This window comes from Sus scrofa, chromosome 15 (assembly GCF_000003025.6).
Source record: "Sus scrofa isolate TJ Tabasco breed Duroc chromosome 15, Sscrofa11.1, whole genome shotgun sequence".
Taxonomy (NCBI): Eukaryota; Metazoa; Chordata; class Mammalia; order Artiodactyla; family Suidae; genus Sus; species Sus scrofa.
In genome coordinates, this window is record NC_010457.5 from 71,892,881 (window position 1) to 71,918,470 (window position 25,590).

The 25,590-nt window shown below is 35.2% G+C and overlaps 1 protein-coding gene and 1 pseudogene across 5 annotated transcripts in view; one reads left to right on the forward strand and one right to left on the reverse strand.

Annotated features, from left to right (window-relative positions):
• Positions 1-25,590, forward strand: part of LOC100515171 (sodium channel protein type 2 subunit alpha) — a 134,467-nt gene that overhangs the window by 28,128 nt on the left and 80,749 nt on the right. For 2 of the 5 annotated variants that reach the window (XM_003133444.4, XM_003133445.4), the window contains exon 1: positions 23,895-24,037. The exons of 2 other annotated variants lie outside the window; for them this stretch is intronic. The gene's annotated coding sequence lies outside the window, so the exon portion shown is untranslated. Of the gene's footprint in view, positions 1-23,894; positions 24,038-24,114; positions 25,124-25,590 lie in introns of those variants that run through there. One more of the 5 variants, XM_013984206.2, reaches the window with a different exon arrangement.
• On the reverse strand, positions 1,972-25,032 carry LOC106506267 (annotated as a pseudogene).

The following is a 25,590-nucleotide window of genomic DNA, read 5'->3' on the forward strand; positions in this document are numbered from 1 at the left end:
AGTGGTTCCTGGAAGAAAAGGAACAGGTTAAAGGGAGAAAGGGAGAGATAACTTGAAAAGTACATGGATTCTAGCATGTGATTTTCAGTTTGCAAGCTAAGAATTTTTATAGCCTTTTATAGTAGGATGTATAATGCCTCCAAAGATATCCATGTCCTAATCTCTGGATTATGTAAATGTTACCTTATAGGGCAAAAGAGATTGCAGATGTGCTTAAGTTAAAGACCTTGAGTTGGGAAGATTATCCTGAATTTTCTGAGTGGGCCTTAAATATAATCACAAGAGTTCTTATAAAATGGAGGTACTTGGGGTTTGGGAATTGCATATGCACTCTAAGGAATATGGAATGATTGGCCAACGGGACCTGCTGTATAGCACAGAGAACTCTACCCAGTATTCTGTGATAATCTTTGTGGGAAAAGAATCTGAAAGGGAATGAATATGCATATATATACGACTGGGTCACTTTGTTGCACAGCAGAAATTATCACAACCTTATAAATTAACTATGCTTCAATAAAACTTAGATAGGGAGGTAGAGGGAGATTTTAATACAAAATAAGTAAGAAATATGATACAGAAGTAAGAAGTTGGAATAATACAAGGTAAAGTTCACAAGACCAGGAATGTAGGTGGTCTCTGGGAGCTAGAAGAGGTTCAGAACCATATTCTACTTTAAATTCTCTGGAGAAGACATGGCCCTCCCAACACCTTGGTAAATAAGGTGTTTACTATCAGCCAAATAAAACATTCTTGATTTCTGACCTCCAGAACTATAATGGAATAAATCTGTGTTGTTTCAAGCCACCATTTTTGTGATAATTTTTTATGGTAGCTATAGAACACTAATATACACTTTGTTGTTAAATATAAAATCACCAGGGCATTCATGAAATTAGAATCCTGTCAATAACCTGTGTTTTTTTCTATGTGAGTCAATTTTTGATGATTTAAAGCAGGGGACTACATCAGATATTACCAGCAAGCATCTGCTATTTATTCTTTGAGGGCTAATTTGAGAAGCATGTTTTCAAATTTATACTCAAAGGAAGACTAATTTTCAACTTTATCAATGGCTATCAGGTGAACTGAAGGCATAGGTTGGGTTATTCATATTCCACTCCTATATTTCTTGTCATTGCCAAGAAATAAATTTGGGGCATTTGTGGTTTGGAGTGGCAAATAGATATGGTAATGATAGGGCATAGTCATGCTTCTAAGAAAAAAAAAAAAAGATGGCTTCAAAAAGATGATGGAATAGTAGCTGTGCTAGATGCGTAATATTTGTTCCTTTGGTCTTGTAAACCATATTCTGACACCTGGGAGGTTCTTTGTTGGCACTGTATCAAGAGGCACACTTGGCCTGTGGCTTCTGGCTGGGATGACCAATATGGGCACCAGCAGGGATTGGAGAGTTGAGGAGAATGAAGTTAGAGTAATTATCATACCTCTCCCTGCCAGAGTGCCATGGTAGAATATGAAGGCTATAACTCTTACCGAGAGGCCCTTACTCCTCTTGATTACAAAAATCACTTCCTTTTCTTGCTTCCTACTACCACTAGCCCTAGAGTGGTATACCACTGCTTTGTTGGTTTCCTTAACCCTAACATACATTTGTGACTAGTCTTTTTTTTTTTTTTTAATCTCTTCAATTAAATTCTTTGGTGTCATCTATTTTCCTGTCAAGAACACAGGCATGCCCTCAGAGATCATGTGGCTTCATTTCCAGACCACCACAATTAAGTGAATATTTCAGTAAGCAAGTCTCATGAATTTTTTGGTTTTCTGGTGCAGTTAAAAGTTATGTTTAGGGAGTTCCCATTGTGGCGCAGTGGAAACGAATCTAACTAGGAACCATGAGGTTGCTGGTTCTATCCCTGGCTTCGCTCAGTGGGTTAAGGATCTGGCATTGCCATGAGCTGTGGTGTAGGTTGTAGATGTGCCTCAGATCCAATGTTGCTGTGGCTATGGCCTAGGCTGGCAACTACAGCTCCGATTAGACACCTAGCCTAGGAACCTCCACATGCCATAGGTGTGGCCCTAAAAAGCCAAAAAAAAAGGTTATGTTTACACTACATTGTAATCTGCTAAGTATGTGATAGCACTATGTCTAAAAATGTACATACCTTAATTAAAAGATACTTCATTGCTAAAAAATGCTAACCATCATCTGAGCCTTCAGTAAGTCATAATGTTTTTGTTAGTGGAGGATCTTGCCTCAATGTTAATGGCTGCTGACTGATCAGGGTAGTGGTTGCTGAAGGTTGGGGTAGCTGTGGCAATTTTTAAAAATGAAATAACAATGAAGTTTGCCCCATCAATTGACTCTTCTTTTCACAAGTGGTTTCTCTGTAGTATGCAGTGCTGCTTGATAGCATTTTATCCATGGTAGAATTTCTTTCAAAATTGGAGTCAATCCTTTCAAACTTTATCATGGCTTTATCAAGTTTATGTAATATTCTAAATCCTTTGTTGTCATTTCAACAATCTTCACAGCATCTTTTGAGTAGTTTCCATCTCAAGAAGTGACTTTCTTTGCTCATCCATAAGAAGCAACTCCTTGTCCATTGAAGTTTTATCAGGAGACTGCAGCAATTCAGTCACATCTTCAAGCTCCACTTCTACTTCTAATTCTCTTGCTATTTCTACTGCATCTTTACTTATTTCCTTTACTGAAATCATGAACTCCTTAACATCATGAAATATGTAATCAGCTTCTCGCAAACTCCTGTTAATGTTGATATTTTGGCCTCCTCCTCTTCCTAGGAATATTTTTAACGTCATCTAGAATAATGAATCCTTTCAGGTATTTAATTTACTTTGTTCCACTCTATCAAAGGAATTGCTATCTATGGAAACTATAGCCCTTACAAAGTATTTTTCTTAAAAATAAATTTTGAAAGTATAAATTATTCCTTGGTCCATGGGCTACAGAATGGATTTTTTTGTTAGCAGGCATGAGAACAACATTAATGGCGTTGTAGGTCTTCATCAGAACTCCTGGGAGACCAGATGCATTTTTAAAGAGCAGTAATATTTTGAAAGGAGTCTTTTCTTCTGAGCAATGATTTCCAAAAGTGGACTTAAAATATTCAGTAAACTATGTTGTAAGCAGATGTGCTGTGATCCAGGCTTTGTTGTTCCATATCTGGAGTACAGACAGTATAAAGTTAGCATAATTTAAAAAATTTTTGTTTGTTTTTAGGCTGCACCTATGGCATGCAAGGCTCCCAGGCCAGGGAACCGATGCCACAGCAGCAACTCAAGCCACTGCAGTGACAATGCCAGATCCTTAACCTACTGAGCCACAAAGGAACTTAGCATAAATTTTAAGGGATCTAGAATTTTCAAATAATGAATTAGCATTGGCTTAAAGTCATCAGCTGCATTAGCCCCTAATAAGAGAATCAGCCTGTCCTTTGAAACTTTGAAGCCAGGCATTGACTTCTCTAGTGACAAAAGTCTTAGGTGACATATTTTTTTCAGTAGAAGGCTGATTTGGCTACATTGAAAATCTGTTATTTAATGTAGCTGCCTTCATTAATAATCCTAGCTAGATCTTCTGGATAATTGGCTGCAGCTTCTACATCAGCACTTGCTGCTTCATCTTGCACTTTGATATTCTGGAGACAGCTTCTTTCCTTAAATCTCATGAACCAACCTTTACTAGCTTCGGACTTTTTTCTACAGCTTCCTTACCTCTCTCAGCCTTCATAGAATGGAAGAGTTAGGACTTTGCTCTTAATTAGGCTTTCATTTAAGGGACTACTGTGACTGGTTTTGTCTTCTATTCAGACCACTAAACTTTCAGCATAACATCAGTAAGGCTGTTTCACTTGTCATTCATGTGTTCATTGAAATTTTGGAAGTTCTTATCATGGTTCAGTGGTGTCAAATCCGACTAGCATCCATGAGGATGTGGGTTCAATCCTTGGTCCACTCAGTGGGTTAAGGATCTGGCATTGCCATGAGCTGCATTGCCATGAGCTACAGTGTAGGTCGCAGACACGGCTTGGATCCTGCATTGCTGTGACTGTGGTGTAGACCAGTAGCTATAGCTCTGATTCAAACCCTAGCTTGGGAACATCTATAGGCCACGGGTATGGCCCTAAAAAGCAAAAAAGAAAAAAAAACTTTAAAAAATTTCTGTATTTATGTATTTGTTTGTTTGTTTATTTTTGGCCATGCAGTTCGATAGCTTGATGTAGGATCTCAGTTCCCAAACCAAGTATCAAACCCGGGCCACGGCAGTGAAGGCGCTAAGTCCTAACCACTTAGACCATCAGGACACTTCCCCCAAAACCCTTTTACTTTCCCCCAGGAACTTTTCCTTTACATTTACACCTTGACTGGTTGGCACAAGAGGCCTAGCCTTTGCTCTGCCCTGCCTGTCAACATGCCTTCCTCACTAAGCTTAATTATTTCTAGCTTTTTTTTTTTTTTAAGTGAGAAATACAATTCTTCCTTTCAACTTGAACACTGAGAAGTTATTGCTGAGTTATTAATTGGCCTCATTTCAGTAATGTTGTATCTTGGGGAATAAGGAGACCTGAGGAGAAGGAGAGACATAGGGAATAGCCAATTGGTGGAGCAGTCAGAACACACACATTTATCTATTAAGTTCATCATCTTATATAGGCATGGTTCTGGTGCCCCTAAAAAGTTACAGTAATAAAATCAAAGATCACTGATCACAGATCACCTTAACAAATATAGTAATAAAGAAATTTTGAAAAAGTGCAAGAATTGTCAAAATGTGATACAGAGGCACAAATTGAGCAAATGCTGTCGGAAAAATTGTGCCAATAGACTTTATCCACACAGGGTTGCCACAAACATTCAGTTTGTAAAAAAATTCAATATCTGTGCAGCTCAATACAACAAAGGATAGTAAAATGAGGTATCCCTGTATTTATTATAGGCACTGATGAAGCAATTCACATAAATCAGATTATTTTACTCTCACAATGACTCTGTGAGTTATGTACTATTACAACCACATTTAAAATATGAGGATTCTGAAAAGCATTGAGTTTAAATAACTTGATGGTCACATAGATAAGAAATGTCTAAACCAAAATTGAATCCAGAGAGTTTGACTCCAGAGTTGATCTTAGATGTGGTAGTAAATTAATTATTATGCTTTTAAAAATCATCTCAGATTTTTGGTGTCTGTATAAATCCCATAAACAAGAATAAGAACAAAAAAAATAGATTAAGTGGAAACAAGACAGGAGAATTTAGTTCATACGTAATAAAAATAAACACATAAGACACAGAAATCTGGATTTGGAACTAGTCTATACATGCTCTGAATATCTGAATGCCTTTATTTATTTATTATTTATTGTCTTAATTCATACGGAAAATGGAACTGAGTGATAGCCTTTTTTTCAATACACAGAGAAAACCTTTCATTAATATAAATATATCATATAAATTAATTGAAATAATGTATTTGCTGCTTGATTATTTTTTCAGTAACCAAAAACAGATATATTAAAGATGAAAAAATTACTTAAATTCCTAAATATATGTAAATGCAAAATAGTAAATGCATTTAACTTATCTCCCTGAAAATATACTCATTGTCTCTTTTAATTGTAATAAAGCATCATACCTTTAAAACAAAAAGATAAAAGATTTACTGGAATTTTTGCCAGTCTTCACATAAGAGTGTGTCAAAATTTATTGTTATTCCATCTATAGAAACTGGAAGAGAAGATGACAACTATTTTTTAAAACTCCTCAGTATCTCCTATCTGCCCTTCCTAAACCTAATATTCAAAATTCTCTTCCCACTTATATCTGCTAGTAAAAAAATCTTTCTCCTGTAAAGTTTATTAGATTCTTCATGGGATGGCATATCTGACAGTGCTATCTGATCTGCGTAAACACCTATATGATTGATTTGTGGTAATATGATAGTCCACTTATAACCTGTATCAAGGGTCAGCAACAATGGCCTTTTATAGGCTCTTCTGTTTAAAATAGTTGGGAAATGAAGAATATTATGTGATATGTAAAAATTATATGAAATTTGAAATTTAGTGTCCATAAATAAAATTATATTGGAATGTCCATGCTTATTTCATTATACATTGTCCATGGCTGTTTTCATGCTACAAAAACAGAGTTGCATAGTTGCAACAGAGACCACATGACCCACAAAGCCAGAAACAATTACTAAATGGCACTTCTAGGATCTGAGTTGCAGACCTCTTGGCCTGTATACTCAAATTGCACTATAATTACAAAGTATAAGTGTTTGACAGTATTTAAACTTTTGAATGAATGATTTTATATAGTGAAATATGTGTGTATACCTACACTGCAGATAGAACTTACTAATTTTACAATTTTTACAGTTAATTCTCTTAACCTAAGTGTATAATTTCTTCTGCAAATAATGGTACTCATATCTACTCTTTTCTAATACTTCTAATCAGTGCTTTATCCATTTACTTCTAACCATTGTTTTCTTCTAATTACTATTGGCAGATTATCCTAGCAGAAATTAATAGTAAGGATTTCTAGCTTTTTCCTTACTTTGAAATAAATATTTATAATATTTCATTACTAAAATATATTTACATCAATATCCATAGTGTTGTAATTGTATTGATGTAATTTTGATTTGAGATAGGTAGCATTATCATGTAAAGAAGTTTCTTTTATTTCTCTGATAAAAAGCATTCATAATAATTTACAAGTAACTTTGAGACTTTAGCATATAGATATATTTCACTTTTTTTAGTGATCCACTGACATAATATGTTTCATGAATATATTTTCTAATAGTATATCACTTTGCATTGCTATTTTGGATGTTGCTTTTTGATGTGTTATTAAGTCGCTGATGAATTTAATTTAAATGTTTATCTTAGGAGTTCCCTGGTGTCTCAGTGGGTTAGGGATCTGGCATTGTCACTGCTGTGGCTTGCATTGCTGCTGTGGTGCAGGTTGGATCCCTGGCCCAGGAACTTCTGCATGCTGAGGGTGTGGCAAAAAAAAAAAAAAAAAAAAAAGATTTTGTGTCTGTATTCATTACTGGCATTGGTTGTAGATTCTATCTTTGGTAAAGTTTTACTATTAAGTTTATATTTGTTTCTTCTTTTGAGTAATTTACTATTTTTCTATGCTTTGAGTCAGTTAAAAAATGTGGAAATAAAGTGTTTCTAGATAATGTCAATGTTTATTTTCTAGAAGATATCAATAATTTATCTGTAAAACAACACCTTAATTGTTAGTTTAAAGTAGTTTTACATATTTTTAAATTAATTGCCTTATAATTTTCCTGGCCAAGCTTTATACTTCTCATCTTACACCATTTTGACATTTCATTTTCATACGTGTTATCCATTTCATTGAGGATTTCAAAGATTTATAAATTTTAAAATGTTTAATCTATTGTAATCAAGAAATGTGGGTTAGGTCTACAAATTCTACCTCTACAGTTTATCGAAGTAGGATTTTTTTCATTTGTTTAGTTGCTTATTTGGTGCTTATTGCTTTGTTGCTATACAATTGATTATTTTTAGAAATTATAATTTTTCTCTGTATAGACAAGGTTTTGTACCTAGTTATTAAAATAACAGTAATAATTTTTTCAAATCTTCAATGACTTTATCTTTCTTTCATACTTAATCTCTCAAAAACAGAGAAATGAATTGATGTCTTCCACAGTCATGTTGAATTATGTTGAATCTCTAACAGTTTTGCAAGTACAGCTATTAACTTCACAAATTTATGATTAGTGTGACTTTATTGGAAGATTTACCTTTATAAAATTATCTTATCTATCCATTTATTTTTGCCCTGAAATTTTGTCTCAAATAATATTGCAAAACTTAACATTTTGTTTGTATTTGCCTGATATATTTTTACCCATTTTTTATTTTTAATTTTGATAATTTCATTCCATGCTTCTTTTAAATAAACAACATCTGTTCAACTTTTGCTTTGTGATCTAATTTAGTACTTTTTGTCATTTAATGTAACTAAACCAATTCGCAATTTATTGTTATAAATTTTAGGTATATTTGGTCTTATAACTTGCTTTGTGGTTTCTACTTTAATTCTTTACTATTTTTCCTCATTTGTCTTTTAAACTATATCAACTGTCATTTTTTACTTTTATTTTTCCTCCCTCTGTTTTTTCTAGTTATTTAGAATGCATATATATAGCCTTGTTTCCATTCCATTATTTTAAAAGAAATTATCAGCAATCATAATTAAACATTTTTAATTCCCCTGTAAAATAAAAATATATTTTCCTTCCCTGTTTATTTTATAATTTTTTTAAATGTATAATCTATTATTTTATACAAATTTTCAGAAATGTCAGTAAGTGTATCATTTTATAACTGTGTTGACAACAGACTTAAATATGGCCCTATGGTTTAATTATATGTCCTAAAGAGATCTTTTACATTCCAATTTCCCAATTTTTTCATCATTTTCTGTAGAGCTGAAGTATATCATCTTTAATGAAGAATATATTTATGACAGTTTCTTACTTCTTGATGGTGACTGTTTCTCTAATGCTCTCACATAGGAATGACAATTTCAGTTCATGTACAAATATTTTTCCCTGTATTTTCTTGTCCTTTTATTCTCAGACATCTAATATGAGGAAGATAAAATACAGGGCCAGAATTTTGCTGGTGTTTACCCTTCTTTGTAAACTAACCATATTTTCCTACCAGAAATTTGAAAGATTTATATCTTTATCTTTTTAACCTTCTTGTCAAGCTTAACAGAGTATGTCTAAATTGAGGTTCACTTTCATTTATGTACATGTTATTTGCTGTTCCCTTTTGATGTGAAGACTCTTGATATAAAGTTTCCATTATTTCTTGAGACTAAAAATTGTTGCAACTACCATATTTGCTTTAATTTCTCCTTCTGAAATTGCTATCTTTTTTTTTTTTTTTCTGGTCTTTTTGCTATTTCTTGGGCGGCTCCCACGGCATATGGAGGTTCCCAGGCTAGGGGTCGAATCGGAGCTGTAGCTACTGGCCTACGCCAGAGCCACAGCAACACGGGATCCGAGCCACGTCTGCAACCTACACCACAGCTCACGGCAATGCCGAATCGTTAACCCACTGAGCAAGGGCAGGGACCGAACCTGCAACCTCATGGTTCCTAGTCGGATTCGTTAACCACTGCGCCACTACGGGAACTCCTGAAATTGCTATCTTTAATTATAGCATCTTCTGGGCTTTTGCCTTATACGTTTTTAATATTTTTAATAATAGTTTTATCTCACTTTCTTTTCTCTCTTAAATCTGTGGAAACTTCTTGAGCCTGTCTTCTATTAAATGGATTTACTTTTCAACATTTTCAAGTCTGCTATTTATTGTTTGTATTGTGCTTATGAATTTAACTATATTCAGAAGTGTCCTTGCTGTCGGCTTTATTTCGTATTTAAATTGCATTCTTAATCTTAATCAGTGTATTTCAACATTAGCATGTCCTCTTTTGTAGCAATTCTGTTTCATCAGGAATTATCTGCACCAGTTACTACAAACATACACCTTATTTTGAGCAATGATATGTCTTGTGATTGTTCTCCATTCATTCATCCTTACAGAGAAAATTCTATGCTATATAATATTGGGGTGTGGGATGGTTCTAGGAAGTATTGTTGGTTTCCTATAATTATCTAGAAATCTTTTAGGCAGAAGACAAAGCTTTAAATTCCCAGCTGTTATAACTTTGCCATTTGAAAGGTCCAGTGGCCCAAAGGAAACAAGAGCTAATCACAGCCATGACTGTGTACGTTTGGCAGCCAGAATTGAATCTTGGGAAGTAAGGCATTATTTCTTGAATGCAGTTGTCTTCATGGGGAGCAGTATTCCTGTTCTTTGTCTGGCAGGGCTGTCTGCACCTATTTTAAACTGCACACAGACTTTGCCATCTAGTAAACATCTCAGAAATATTGGTGAAATCTGCAAAGATTACTCTTCCTCCAACTTTTGCCTCTGCTCCAGCCATGATTAGCTGTTACATGGGCACATCATTTATTTCTGAGTGAAAATTGATCTTCCTTATGCCTGCAGTTCTGCATGTGTTTGGCTTTCCTTTGAATATGTCTTCCTAGTTTCTATCAGTGATACACATTTTCCCTCCTCAACTTGTTTTGGAGTATGCAGTGCTCTTTTCATTTGCATCTGAAAGATGAGAGGGTGCTGCATTGGAAGGAGAGGAATTAGATGTCTGTGATAGAGAAACCATTTCACCAGAAGTAAATGCCTTCAAATCCTAAAATTATTCTTGAGTAAAAGAGCTATAATAGAAGTATTCACTGACTCTAATAAATATGTAGTGTTATTTATTTAATAGAAAACAATTGCCATTTTTATCTTTCAGTTCAAAGTTCAAATAATTTTGTTCCCTTTCTTCTAAAAAAAATCTCATTGCTTTTTCTTTTCTTTAGAGATAACAAATCATTACCAGTGAAAAAAGGACTGGACTGGGAGTCAGAAAAACAGCTCTGGTCTCAGATCTGATACTAATTACCTATATTCTTACATTCTATAATGTTTGATTTCATCACCATTGAAAAGAAAAAAAAAACATGACTATATTTTCTCTAAAGTGCTCTATAATTCTTCTAGTTCACATTAATAGAACCATTGATGACAACATGTTAAAAAAAACTATGGAGTAACCAAAAAGGATGGATGAGGTTATTTCCCTGTTTAGAAGATAGGAGGTTTCTCAACACTCCAGGTCTGGAAGGAACACTAGTAAACAGAGAAGTTATGCAGTAGGTAACCAGTGTGCTGTAAATGACTCATCCTTGGCTTTGCCCTACTAGCTTTGTCGTATTGATTTTGCATCACTTGCAGAAATAAAATATGCTGACCTTCCTCAATCGGGAGTATATCTATGAGGTGAGAGTGATTTGGGTAATGCCTCATGTGTATTTTTTTTCTCTGCAAACTGTCTCTAACAGAGAGTATCAGTGTGGTTCTTTTACCTCCTCATGCTCCTGGCCCAAGCAGCTCATCACTTTATCACTCTGCATCAGTGTGTATGATGTCGAATGTATTTTCGTTGTTTGAAAAAGAGAAAAGGGATAATCTCTTAGTCTTACTAAAGTGTTGATTTGTAGTAAGTAGTTATTTAATATCACTATGTCTTTTTCTCTGGGTATTGCTTAATCTGTACAATGAAAAGTGGGTTTTGAGCACTTTGGTTATCTCTCAAATGGAATGGCCTCTATATTTGTTAACAGATAATTAATGAAAAGTATTGCAAATGAAAAAAAGTTGCAATTCAGAGTCTTAAAGCCAACTAGTGTTTTATCCAGATGTCTATCCTGTTTGGAAATGATAAAAATATACAGACTATGATTCACAATATACCAAGTTCTGGATATTGTACTTTTCTATGTAGGTGCCTTTTATGTCCCTCTCTAATAATGACTAGCACTATTTTAACATGCTCTTCCACTTTATCTCATGGTGACAAACTATCTTTTGTTGAATTTTTAAATATTGGTGGCTTTTTTTTTTGTTTGTTTTCATTATTGGCCTCTTTGGTGAGGTTCTAACTCAAGTTTCCTTTGAACAAAAATTCCATGTTTCAGGAGTTTCCTTCGTGGCTCACTGATTAACAAACCCAGCTAGTATCCATGAAGATGTGGTTTTGATCCTTGGCCTCGCTCAGTAGGTCAAGGATCTGAAGTTGCTTTGAACTGTAGTGTAGGTCGCAGATTCTGCTCGGATGCCGAGTTGCTATGGCTGTGGCGTAGGCCAGCGGCTGTAGCTCTGATTAGACCCCTAGCCTGGGAAACTCCATATGCCGTGAGTGAGGCCCTAAAAAGCAAAAAAATTAAAAAATTTTTAAAAATTTAAAAATTTGGATTCAGGCATTAGGTTTCCCTAGTCCAAATTCTGGCTTTACTAGTTATTCATCCGTCCTGGGGCAAGTTATAAACCTGTGTTAAATAGGGTTAATAATTATTCCTACCCCATAGGTTATTTGAAGATTGAATAATACAGTGTCCATGTAAAACATTTAGAATAATGCTTGGCCTTAGTAAGATTTTAACTGGCTTTTGTTGACTAATTTTGAAAAAAATGTTTGTTATTATAATGTTCCATTATGCTATATTTCTAGAGAATACGGATAGGAGAATTTTCCTAATTTTAAGCCTAAATTCATCTCACACAAAGACTTCATATCCTCTTTTATTCAAGGGTAAGAAGAATTGCTAATCTAATGGTGAATATGCCTGAATTATTACCTAAATTTATGTTTTTAAAACATGTCTCTACAATTTCTGTATTTTTATTGTCATAATACCTATTTTTGTAAATAACCAACAAAATCTGTTTCTTATAAGTGATAATTTAAATGGCCTTATTCTTTCCTGAATTTTCCAATCCAAACTCTTTTCTTCTAACTTTTTTTTAACAATACCAGCACAGGACTTTACTCAAAAGATTGAAGTGATCAGGTGAATTTGATCTTCTCTGTTATTAACTTTATAACTATATTTTCATCCATCTACTCCAACTTTTCCCCATACTTAATGTTATTCTTTTTTATTTCAAAACTTAATAATTTCTTTGTTCTTGACCACATCCTATTTTCCCCTGGTAAATCCCATATAGGGATGTGTGTGGTGATTCCATTTTCATCCAATGAAACACTAGAAAGAAAGAGACTTGGTAGTGTTAACAGAGATTATAACTGAAGAATAAGTGAGATGGTGATTAAAGAGTTGTATAGATTACCAAGGAAAGTTGTGAAATCTCTGTTCTGAAAACTGATACAAAGCCATCTGTCTCTGATTTTAGTTCAGTCTTTAATGAATATAAGTAGTGTCTGACTAAATGATCTCTTGGGAGGCCCCCTTCCAAACACAAAACCTGATTTTAATTAACATTGGTTATGGTGCCAATACAAGGAAAAAATTTGCTCAATGCCATAAAGAAAGTAGGGGTTTGATTCTAAATCTAAGTCATATCTTCTAATTTACAAATTATTTTATTTGGAAGAAAATTTTCTTTATAGAACTCAAACCATTCTCCTTCCTTTCTGTGTCTTTTGTGAAAAACCAAAAGTCTGTTTGCAATTTGTGATCATAATTTAAACTTTTTTTAAAAATGCATGTCATTTCTTGCACTTTGATAATTTCCAAGCGATCAAGCTGCTTTTACAGATCAGTCCTTGTTTTTAATGATTTCAGTATATTTTGTTTTGTTGCAAGTGAGAAAACTAAATGGGAAGTGTCATTCATGAGTATGAGCCTGGAAATGAATATGTAGAATGCAAACGGTCACTTGTTGGGGGGAGGTCATATGTTTTCCTGAGCCTTTTGCCCTTTTCCCTTCTCAAGCCTGCTGTTTTTCCTGCTTTAGCTTGCAGATGAAACTGGCACAGCCATGGTGTGATAGAAATCATGTGACCTGACATATGTGGGCTTCTGAATCTATGTGCATGAACAGGGAGTCATTCAAAATCTAACCATCTTATAAGTTCTAACCATGCTTTTATATATAATTCATGGAGTTATATAGGGAAACTTTTAAATATAGAATGCAAAAGATCATCTCTTTGCATTTAAAATTTCCTTTTTCTATTTGTTTCTACAGGCATATTTGATGTTTTAATAATACTAAGAAAAAGAAGGAAATAAAGGAAAAAAAATACAAACAATGTTATAATGCAGTACAGTTCAAAAAACAGCAGTTTTATGGATTTGATCAGGATTGGAGTTATCCTTGTTTTAAAGAGAGGTGGAGGGAAAAGAAGAAAAGAAAGAAAGAGAAAGAGAGAAGGGAGAGAGGGAGAAAGGAGACCTTAAGTCTTAATGGCAAAATGGCTCAGTCTCTATTTGTTCTCTTTAATATACATTAGGAGGATTAGAAGTCATGGAATATGCTGCTGAAGACAGCTGCCAACATATTGCAGACAAATGCATTACCAGCATACTTTCTACACATAAAAATAAACAAGAAGCTTTGTAGTAATACCTGTTTCATATCTGTATTTTTAATTGGTGCTATATCATCTACTTGGTCTATTTTAAAACTGCACCAAGTTCCAAAAAGAGTATCCCTTCTTTCTTTTTAAAATTTCTTTCTTCTTTTCTTTTTTTTTTTTTTTTCTTTTTTTCTTTTTTTGGCTGTGTCCCACTGCCTGCAAAAATTTCCAGGCCAGGATCAAACCGTGCCAACCTTGCCACAGTAGTGATAACGCGGATCCTGCTGAGGCACCATGGAACTCCCTCTTCTTTTAAAATGCTAACAAATATTTTTAGGCATGAAGGACAGGCAACATCAGGGTTCCCTAGAGGTTCAGTGGGTTAAAAATCTAGAGTCATCACTGCTGTGGCTCAGGTAACTGCTATGGGATTCAATCCCTGGCCTGGGTACTTCCACAAGCCCCAGGCGTGGCCAAAAAAAAAAAAAAAGGATAAACAACATTTTCTTTGTCTGCTTCTCTGATGCTGAGCTGTTTCTAGCTACTAAATATGGCTCCTGTGCTCTCCATATCTATCCATAAGGCAGTTCTTAGATCCCGGCTGTGACTGCCATCCAGCTTTAGATTTTTCTGTGCCATCAGGCATGGCTATCCCTCTTTTGTACTCAGGCTAAGGACAGTGAGTGCCAGTGAGCTTTCCTTTATTTCTGGTATGATTGTTCCTTCTCAGGGTCTGGTTTGGGCTCTGATCTTGACACTTATGTCACAGGTGTCCCCGGTGAAACTGCTGGGAAACCAGATGGCAGGCCTAACTAAGGTTGGCAGCATCTGCTGGTGTACTCACTGTCCCTGGTACCTGCTCCACTTTCTTCTTCCTGTTGATATGGTATTGCCTTGTGCTGTCATTTTATTCTTTCAGTGATATTTACCTTTCTATAGGGCTTTCCAAATGTGAAAGTTTTCTATAACTTTTCTTATGCATTTGTTCTGCTTGGAATCCCATTATCTAGGAAGATTCATGACATGGCACCTTCCGTGAATCCTTCAGGGCTTTTGCTTAAATGTTACTGCCCCAGCAAGACTTTCTTTGACCACTCTGTTTAAAATTACGACATATCCTTCTTCTCCCTCATCCTTCACCCTGTTTTTTTCCCTCTCTCTTTCCTACATTATCTTTTCCACAGAAATTACCATCACCTGTTATATTCTATACATAATTTTCTTGTAAATAATCTATATTACTAGGATACAAGAATAGAAGCTCCATAAGGTGAATATTTTTCTCTTTTTATCTGTTTGGTTAGTTATTATATTCTAAGCATCTGGAAGAATGCTGGCCTTTAGTGAACACTTAAAAATTTTTTTGGTTAAGTGATAACCTGGATTGTAAATTACAAAAGACGAGACTTCTAGCTTTATGTTAAGCTTACATGTTCTGCTTCATACAGTGCTATTTGTAAGTAGCACTGCAAAGTAGCTATGTAAGGGCATAGGAAAAAATGGGATAAGTAGCATCTTATATGTGTGCTGGGTAATATACTCCTTTAATCCTCAATATAAACCAAGTATTATGCTCAAAGAACCACAGCTAGAAAGTTTCAGAGTAAAAATGCACACTAGTTACATCTGGCTCCAGAGTTACTGCTTTTTCTTCAGAAGCCTGGTACTCACCAAATAATAGTAAGTTAGAGCTCCTCCCAAGGAATGTTTCATAAATCAAGTGTAACTAAAAACTGAGTGCCAAAAACTTTTAGTTAAGAAAAAAGAAGCACTATAAATTAGTTCCCTAGAAAGTAAGCAACAGCCCCAAAAGAAGGAAATCCAAAATTATTTAGAACCATAGCCCCGTTATCTTAAGTGCCTGGACCTCCAAGGTAACTAACTTAAAAAGGAAGACATTTATATGGACACGTATTTTCACATATTTGCTGAAAATGTATTGTTTACAATATGAACTCAACAAAGACAAATAGATTAAGTCTCGGTCCTAAAAAGAGGCAAGAATTCTTACCATTGCTTTTCAATGTTTTTTTTATTGCAGTCCGAGAAGCAGTAATTGATATATTTTTAAATAAGCTTAATTTTTTAAGATCCTTTTTTACTGTATCTTCTCTCTGACCTCTTTTGGTCCAGTTATGCAAATGCAAATTAGGTCTCATTTTTAATTCAATTCCACATATTTATGGAGAAACCACATGACGCAATTAGCACTGGAGAAGAAGGTGGTTAGCAGGTCCAAACAAGCTCCCTGCCCTCATGGGGCTCATCACCAAGCAGCAGCGACCACAGATCAGGGAGATGTGTTCTGTCACCATCTTCTGGATGTTGAGTTATCTCTAATCTGGATTTATGTAAAAGACCATGATAATTTAATTCTCTCTTCATCTTTCTCACTTTAGTAAAAGAAAACTTGATGCCCTGCTATTTTAGGCAATCATAGAATCTGGAGGTTAGAAATGTTTTTGGAATTATCAGTTCCAATTATTTACCCAGAAAAACATCCTTTTAACAGTATTTGCTTGAATAACTCTGGTAACCGAAAATCACTTCTTATTAAAGAGTTGTTGTTTTGTATGCAGGCCTAAGAATTTGAGCATTATTGGAGTTCCCTGGTGGCCGAACAGTTAAGGATCTGGCTTTGTCATTGCTTTGGCTTGGTTATTGCTGGGGCTTGAGTTTCATCACCGGCCCAGGAACTTCTGTGTTCTGCAGATGTAGCTAAAAAAAAAAGAAGAGAATTTGAACCTTATTATTTATATTGAATCATTTTTTCATATGAAATTCATATCCATCTTATATCTGTCCTCTCGAATCACAGAGCCTGTTATAAATCCAGGCCCCCTTCAACATGATAGCTTGTTAAATACTGCATCCCTTTGAAATCTGTTATTTAATTCTTTTATTGAGCTATCTACTTTGTGCAAGGTATTACTTTATGAGCTTCAAGAGTTACAAAGAAAAGGACATAAACTTATCTCAAGGCAGCTACATAAATACAACTAATATTGTGTAAAAAAAATGTTATTTAGCATATATAAGTGAAAGAACATATCCAGATGGAAGGATGTGGAAGTATTTATAGGAAATGTAGTATTTGAGATTTAAAACTGCTTTGTGGAGTTCCCTTTGTGGCTCAGCGAAAATGAATCTGACTAGTATCCATGAGGACGCAGGTTCGATTCCTGGCGCCGCTCAGTGGGTTAAGGATCCGGTGTTGCTGTGAGCTGTGGTGTAGGTCACAGACCTCAGATCCACATTGCTGTGGCTGTGGCTGTGGCATAGGCCAGCGGCCACAGCTCAGATTCGACCCCTAGCCTGGGAACCTCCATATGCCATATGCCATGGGTGCAGCCCTAAAAGAAAAGTGCTATTGTTTCATCAGCTTGAATTGGTAATAGAGTGAATTTCAGGTTGTGAAAACAGCATAAATAATAGCTTGGATGTGAAAACAGAGAGATTATGGTGCAAACTTTGAAAACTTGAAAAAATATTTTGTCTTTACAATAATGTACTGGCAGGGGTTGACAGGGGATAAGACTGGAAAGGAAATTTGGAGCATTCTTTAAATGACAGGGAGAGGAATTTATACTTTTTATGGATGATAATGGAGAATGGGTGATGATTCTTGGATGAGGGTAACAAATATAAAGCTATAATTTCATTAAAATTGACCTAGAAGTAGTTTTAGGGACAAATTAACCAAAGAAAAATGTATGTAGCTGTATGTGTTTATAGGTTCATAGTGCACTATTTTTCTACTCTAAGTATAATGGAAATTAGGAGAATGAAATTTTTTTTTCCCTAGGGCTGCAGGTGCAACAATGGAAGTTCCTAGGCTAGAGGTCAAATAGGAGCTGCAGCTGCTGGCCTGCACCACAGCCACAGCAATCCCGGATCCGAGCCACATCCTCGACCTAACCACAGCTTGTGGCAACACTGGAGCCTTTACCCACTGAATAGTCCTATCGATTGAACCCGTGGCATCTTCTTGGATACTACTTGGGTTTGTTTCTGCTGAGCCACAGTGGGAACTCCGGAAAGTGAAGAAATTTCTTAAAGTTTTCTAGATCAATCACACCTAAAATGTTGGTAAGAATGTAAAAGGCAAATACATGAATCTTGAACATTCTAGGCTGGTGAAATAAGCTAGAGATGCAGAAATAAACACATCTATGTATATGTGCGTGTGTGTGTGTGCACATGTGCATGTGTGTGGTGAGTGCATGTGAATGGAGAGGAAAAAGAGTGAAGATAATAGTCTAGCTTTGGATTAAGGGCATGTATTAGGAAAGGTAAGGAAAGCTCTAATTATGGACGTGCCATATATGTATGCAGTCACTTATAAAGTTCTATATGACTGAGACAACAACAACAAAATCAGAAACCTACAATTGGTCTGGTGTCATGACACGTAAATTATCCTGTAAAGAAAAGAAAGTGTACTCAGTGAAATGACCAAGAAAGCTCCTGAATAAATATAGAGTATAGCTGTTAATTCATCAGTGATTTATTGAACAGTTTATCTCAAATGAGTACTATTCTGGGTACTGGAAACCACAAACAAAGATGAGATAAGGTAAGGAAGATGAGGGAAAGATAGGCTTTTCATAAATAACTTTAATAAAAGTTTGAAATGACAAAGAACAACACTAAAGTGTCTCTTAAAAAAAAAGGAAAAGAAACCAGCATTTACTAAACATCTATTATGTCCAATCTTATTTCATAAAACTCAAAATGACCTTTAATTTCTACTGATGAGAACACCAAACGTCAGGGAGTTTATGTCTTATTCCAGCGGAAGTCAAGCTAACCCCAAAACAGCCAGATTATGAAAGGGAAACTGATATTCCCAGTGAGTCACTGGTTGGTTTAATAGGGTATTCTACAAATAGCTTAGGTATATATATGTGTGTGTCCAGTGACTTAAAAAATCAGATGTACCTCACATTACCTTTATCAACTTGTGTGTCAGTGACACATTTTTCACTTGTGAGGGAAAATGGGAAAAAGAAGTGTATTTAGAATTTGAAATCAGACACATGTGAGTTGAAATGCTGACTCTGTATGGCCATGTCAGATTACACATCCTCCATAAGCCTCTATCCCTACCATATTAGAAAAGTGACAACAATACTACTTCTTTCGTAAAATATTGCAAGAATTAAATGTGGTAACTAATGAGTGCTAGAATTTAGGTCTTATTAACATGATATAAAGAAACAAATCTATGGTCTCTTATGCTCTCATTCTCTCATTTCTAGTTCTATATCTCTCTGAAGCACACTCATGCCCACACACACACAGAGGCATGCATGAATTTTGTATCTAGGACATTTTGGAATGTAGCTATTTTTTGATCATTGTTTTTCATTCTAAAGACCTTCTGCTCCTGGCTCTGCTACTTGTTCTCTCCTGGGGAAGATGCCCAGTCATTTAGATCTACTACCCCACTTAAGAGTTTAGAGACCACTTTTTTCTCCCCTATAAAAAATAATGAGGGCTGAGAGGGACAGTTTTAGATAGCAGTTCTCAATGAAGGAGAAGGAATGAAGGAAACTGAGTTGGAAATATTCAAGCATTTCGAGTACATGGAAATGTCTCACTCTATAGGGAGGACTAGACTTTAGGAAATTTTCTTCCTTAGCTGGCTATTAAGGTACAGAAGTAGAATTCTGTCATTCTAGTATGATCTATCCATCAAAACTAAACTGATACTCTACCTGCAATAAAATAAAAATGCTTGTATAAAGATATAGGCATATCTCATATACAGTTTGATTTTTCCTAGGAAAATTTGATGAAAGTGATTTCCATTACATTGAATGATATTTCCCAGGGATCACCATAACTTTGGAGTGCATTTCTATTAAAGAAAAACAAAATGTGTTTTAAAACATAACAGTCATTTGAAGGGATACCTATACTTTTTATAAAGAATATTGTTCAGCATATACTATGAATATATTGAAAATAAGGTTTTTAAAAAGTATAACTAAAACTATCATTTAGAGAAAAATGAGTTTATTTGAACAGTATGTACCAAGCCCATGTCTTTTATTTTCTATTATGCTCCGTTTCTAATCTATAGTGAGAAAACATGCACATCTGGTTGTTCATTCTCCCTCTTGCAGAAATTTTTGGTTACAGAAATGAGCTAGTGAGTCAAAGTTAAATAGAGAAGAATGTGCAAAAACACAGTAAATGACAATCACAAAGTTCATGAGAAAATAGACTCAAACCCATGGATTAAGGAAACTAGGAAGTCTTTTTTTTTTTTTTTTTTTTTTTTTTGTCTTTTTGCCATTTCCTGGGCCGCTCCTGTGGCATGTGGCGGTTCCCAGGCTAGGGGTCGAATCAGAGCTGTAGCCACAGGTCTATGCCAGAGCCACAGCAACGCAGGATCCGAGCCATGTCTGTGATCTACACCACAGCTCACGGCAACACCGGATCGTTAACCCACTGAGCAAGGCCAGGGATCGAACCCGCAACCTCATGGTTCCTAGTCAGATTCATTAACCACTGAGCCACGACAGGAACTCCAGAAACTAGAAAGTCTTATCTAAGTTTAACAAAAATCTTTTTGAGATAGAAAAAATATTCAGGTGTTGCTCATCATATGTCTCAAATGTTTTAGTAAAATATTTTGTATTCATCCTTTTAAATATCCTAAGATATATTCACTGGCTAGTATCAATGGGAGAGAAAGGTGTGACCCTACAACTGATATGAATGCACATTATCTTTTTAAATTTTTTTATTAAAGTGTAGTTGATTTACAATGTTGTGCCTATTTCTGCTGCATAGCAAAGTGACTCAGTCATACTATATATACATTCTTTTTCTTATATTATCTTCCATCGTGTTCTATCCCAAGGGATTGGATATAGTTCCCTGTGCTATACAGTAGGACCTCATTGCTTATCCATTCTAAATGTAATAGTTTGCATCTCCTAACTCCAAACTTCCAGGCCATCTCACTCCCTCCCACCTCCCCCTTGGTAAATACATATTATTTTGCTGTGTTCCTCATAGTTAATGATTCTGGCAAAAGACTTAAGAAGCATTGCATAATGGTTAGTACATATATTGTATAGCCAGACAGCATGGGTTCAAATCCTCACTCTACTACTTCCAGCTATGAGAACTTATGCATGATGGAAAATTATTTAACCTCTTGGTCCCTCAGGTTCCTCATATTTTAAGTGAGGATGATCACAATATCTACTTCATCCGATTGCTATAAGAATTAAATAGTTTGATGATTCTTAAAATAGTGCTGGCAAAAAAAAAATGGCACTATGTATTATTATTATTATTATTATTATTATTATGGTTAATCTCCCCCCAAAATGTTTGGCAAATCATTTTGTAAATTTTTTACTCCTTAATCTCTTTTTTGAATTAGAATCTTTTGTATAACAAGTTAACCTATTGTTGAGCACATAGGTAAAGTAAATCTAGAATATTCAGATACAAGCATATCTTGTTTTTTTAAATTGCACTTTGCTTTATTGTGTTTTTTACAAATTGAAAGTTTGTGGGTAACCCTATGTTGATTGATCTATCATCACCATTTTTCCAACAACCTTTACTCACTTCCTATCTCTGAGTCATAATTTGGTAATTCACAAAATATTTCAAATATTATTATTATTATTATTATATTTGTTACTGTTATCTGTTATCAGTGATCTTTGATGTTACTATTGCAAAAAGATTATGATTCACTGGAGGCTCAGATGATTAGAATTTTTAGCATTTTTAGCAATAAAGTATGTTAAAGTATGTACATTTTTAGACATAATGCCATTGAACACTTATGCCAAAGTATAATGTAAACACAACTTTTATATGCACTGGAAAGCCAAAAAATTCCTGTGACTCACTTTTTTTGCCATATTCACTTTATTGCAATGGTCTGGAACCAAAGCTGAAATATCTCCAAAGTATGCTTGTATTCATTTGATAAATGAAGTTAATACTCACCATGGAGATTTGTGAAATATTTTATTACCATAGGACGACTTACTTTGAGGAAGTAATCTAAATATCTTGCCTGGGTTCTAAGTCTTTAAGATGGTATACATGGAAGATAATGAAGATTTCCTAATGAAAATGAAGCTAGACAATGTGCTACATATATACATATATATGTGTGTTGCGTGTGTATATACACGCTCTCTGGGTGTTCTCTCTCTTGCTTTCTCTCTCCATTATATGTAGTTACTCTCTGGATATTGAGAAACTGCAAATATGACCACCATGTGACTAGAGTGCACATTTGTTTGTTTGTTTGCTTTTGTTGACCAGCATCAATCCCCTCCTTATTCCAGTAAAAACACCCCAGGCTCTACATTTGAGGTCTGTTTCCGAACCACCACCGTAACCTTGACTTTTATAGACTTCAAGATTTCTTCCTAGTTTCAGGATGTGGCATTTGGCTTAGGAGAAGCCAGTTAAAGCACAAAGCATGCCATCAACCTGAACGGTGATTACTTCAGAGATGTGCATGTGACCAGCTGGAGCCAGTAAGATATGATGAGAGGTTTCTGGGTCTTTGTTTCTATTACATTTAACTCTGAGAGACTGGGAGGCCAGAAATGCTGTAGGATCTTAATACATTAAGGGATGAAAAGTCATCACATTGAAATAAGAGCCAAAGAATATAGCATAAGTAGGTGCTATTAACATCAGTTGGGCTTCCAAATCATAATGACTAAAGCTAACCCTAGATGATAAACTTTAACAATGAACTGCCACCTTCCTTCCTTCCTTCCTCTCTTCCTCTTTCTTTCTTCTTTCTTTCAGTCAGAAAGAAAGACTGTTAAGTCAGTTTGGGTCATTCTATTGCTTTTATAGCCAAATGATCCTTACTAGAATAAATAAAAAATTCTCTTTTCATGATATCTACTTGCTCATTTAAAAAAAAATACATCTTCTAATGAAAATGGTGAAATTAGAAAATATGCAAAGAATATCAATATAGTAATTATAATTTTCTGATTACAGTTGGTGCCACACCTGATTTTTATTTAATCCATATTTTAAAGTTTTAGTTGCATGAGTAGGTGTTTTTATTTTTGTTTTTGGTTTTGTTTTGTTTTTGACTGAATAAAGCACACAGATTATTTTCAGACTTTGAGTTTGAGTCCTGCCTTTATGATTTTAGGTACTTTTCCCAACCTCGATGTATTTCCCTTGTACAGTTTTCAAAAAAGTATCATAAAAGCCTTTATAATAGGGTTGCAAAGAGGATAGAATGATATAGCACATGCAGACACAGCCCCGTCAGTTACTGGCACATAGTGAACCCTCAAATCTTAACTATGTTATTAATGTAAGAACTGACATTTAGTAACCCACTGGCTTTCATTTTTTTTCTGCTTGCTTTTCAGTCGTTTAAACTAGAGATAAAATAAATTGGATTGGTATCCCATCAGTTTAATTTTATTTCTAGGGGAAGTTAACTTGGAAAGCAGGAAGGCCATCTCTTTGTAGAACTAGCAAAACCCTTTATTGGATTTCACATACTCTTGGGCTGAGGCTAATGTTAAATCCCATCTATGTAAGACTTTCATTAATATAATTGTTATTTTATGAGTTTTTATTTTTAACCCTTCATTATTTACTTTCCTTTTACTTTTAATTATTTGTATCTATTCAGTGACTTCTGGCTTAGCAAATAAAAAGCATTAATAGAAGTATTATCACTTAACAAAATTAATTATTGAAATCAGCAGACTCTTAATGTCTCATTCTAATGAAAGCTTGCAGAGGATCAGAGCTCCATTAGTGAGAGCTTTGAGCTACTTCAGACATGCCTGTGTGTGTATGCTGTGAGGGGTTTCTCTTCACAGTTCCCTCGCCCTCTAGTGGTAGTTATAATAATGTCATTTTGTAGTCCTCGCACAGGAAATGCCTGTTCTTACTTCAGTTACCAGAATCCTTTTACAGGAAGTTAGGTGTGGTCTTTGAAGGAGAATTTAAAAAAAAAAAAAAAAAAAATGAAAAAAAGAATGATGGAATTTTAGCTGCAGTCTTCTTGGTGCCAGCTTATCAACCCTAAACTGTGGGTGTAAAAGATTCTGCAGGGGTAATGTTTTAATATTCTTATTATGCTTATTCTCTGTGATGCTTCTCTACCTTTACAGTAGAATCCTTGGGGGAATCTGCAGAGGACCACTTTCATTTTGAAGCTGCTGACTGCATGTTTTAGCATGTCTCTTCTATTAGAGGATCCAGGCATGGCAGGTTCCTCCCTGAAGTGTGCAGGGATCTTCTTCATGTCTATGCCTGTCGCTAGACATAACGGTCTCTGGGGATGGGTGAGGAAAATAAGGGATGTTTCAAAGGCACTGTGATGCTGAGAGGGCAGTCTGCTAGCTTGTGGATGAAAGGTCCTGGTCTACTTCCCCCCAAAATGTGGAAATTGTGTAGTAACTTATGTTATTTTAAATTTCCCTGTTTGGTATGGCATATGCTGCAGAAATGATCTGGATACGAGTGAATTTTACTCTTAAAAAATGCACTTCACATAATTAAATGGTAATTTTCATTCTTGTAGGGTAGGGGTTAAAATGAATTGATACTTCAAAAAGAGGGAAAAATAGATAAGTGATTTATACAGATGGCATTCAGGAGTCAAGATTTTGGTTGTATTATTTCAAAAAGCATAGACACTCCTGCCACTGGTTCACAGATAATGTTTGAAATGATTAGTGTGCTCTATTGAGATATATATGTTAGCCCAGTAAAATATGATTAGAATACACTAAGGCTCCATTTATGTTATCACAAAGACCAAGATAACAGGAGTTCACTTAAAAGATAAACTATCTTAAACTTATGATTTTTTTCAATTCCAAATCTGTGGATTTTTAAGAAATGGGCACCATTTGAGAAAATGAGCTATCTCTACAGTACTGCAAATTTGTTAATTTAAGAAGCAATTACACTAGCTAGCAGCAGGTTGCTAAACCAGGGGGTCCAAGCTCCAGACCTCTGACGTGGGTGACTTCCTGCCTGGTTTGGCAGGAGCTGGATCCCTTCCTGTGCAGCTTCCGAGCAGTTCCAAACGTAATCGGGCATCCCCTACTCCTTCCTTCTCCCTTGCTTTCAAGCAGTTTCTACCTGTGTTTCCACAGCCTAGCATTTCAGGATTTCCAGAGCTCTCTACCAGGTGCGTTGATTTGAATTAACTCTTTAAGGAGGAAAAGTAGGCCAAAGGGAACATGGAAAAAAAAAAAAGAGAGAGATGCAAGATCTTGGTACAGCCCAGGTTCTACAATGTTGGGTAATTATTCGTCTTTTGTCATGGATCTCTGATATTTTTTCAGAAAGGATGCTGAAAAAGATGGCTGCCAAAATATTCACACAAGTGAAACAGCAAGTGCAAACCAGTATCCTCCATTTCTGAGCTCTGAATTGGATATTTTTACTTAAAACATTTTGGGAGTGGGAGATTAGATTACATCATAGACATCTACAAAATGTGAAAGATAGATGTCCCTGCCAGCAGATGAATGCATGCATGAGAATCCCCTGAATGCCAAGTGCAGATTCCTGAGTAAAATACTACAGATAGCTTGGTTTATATATTTTATCTCAATATCATGTAATTACCACAGTCACCTTTTATCATAATGA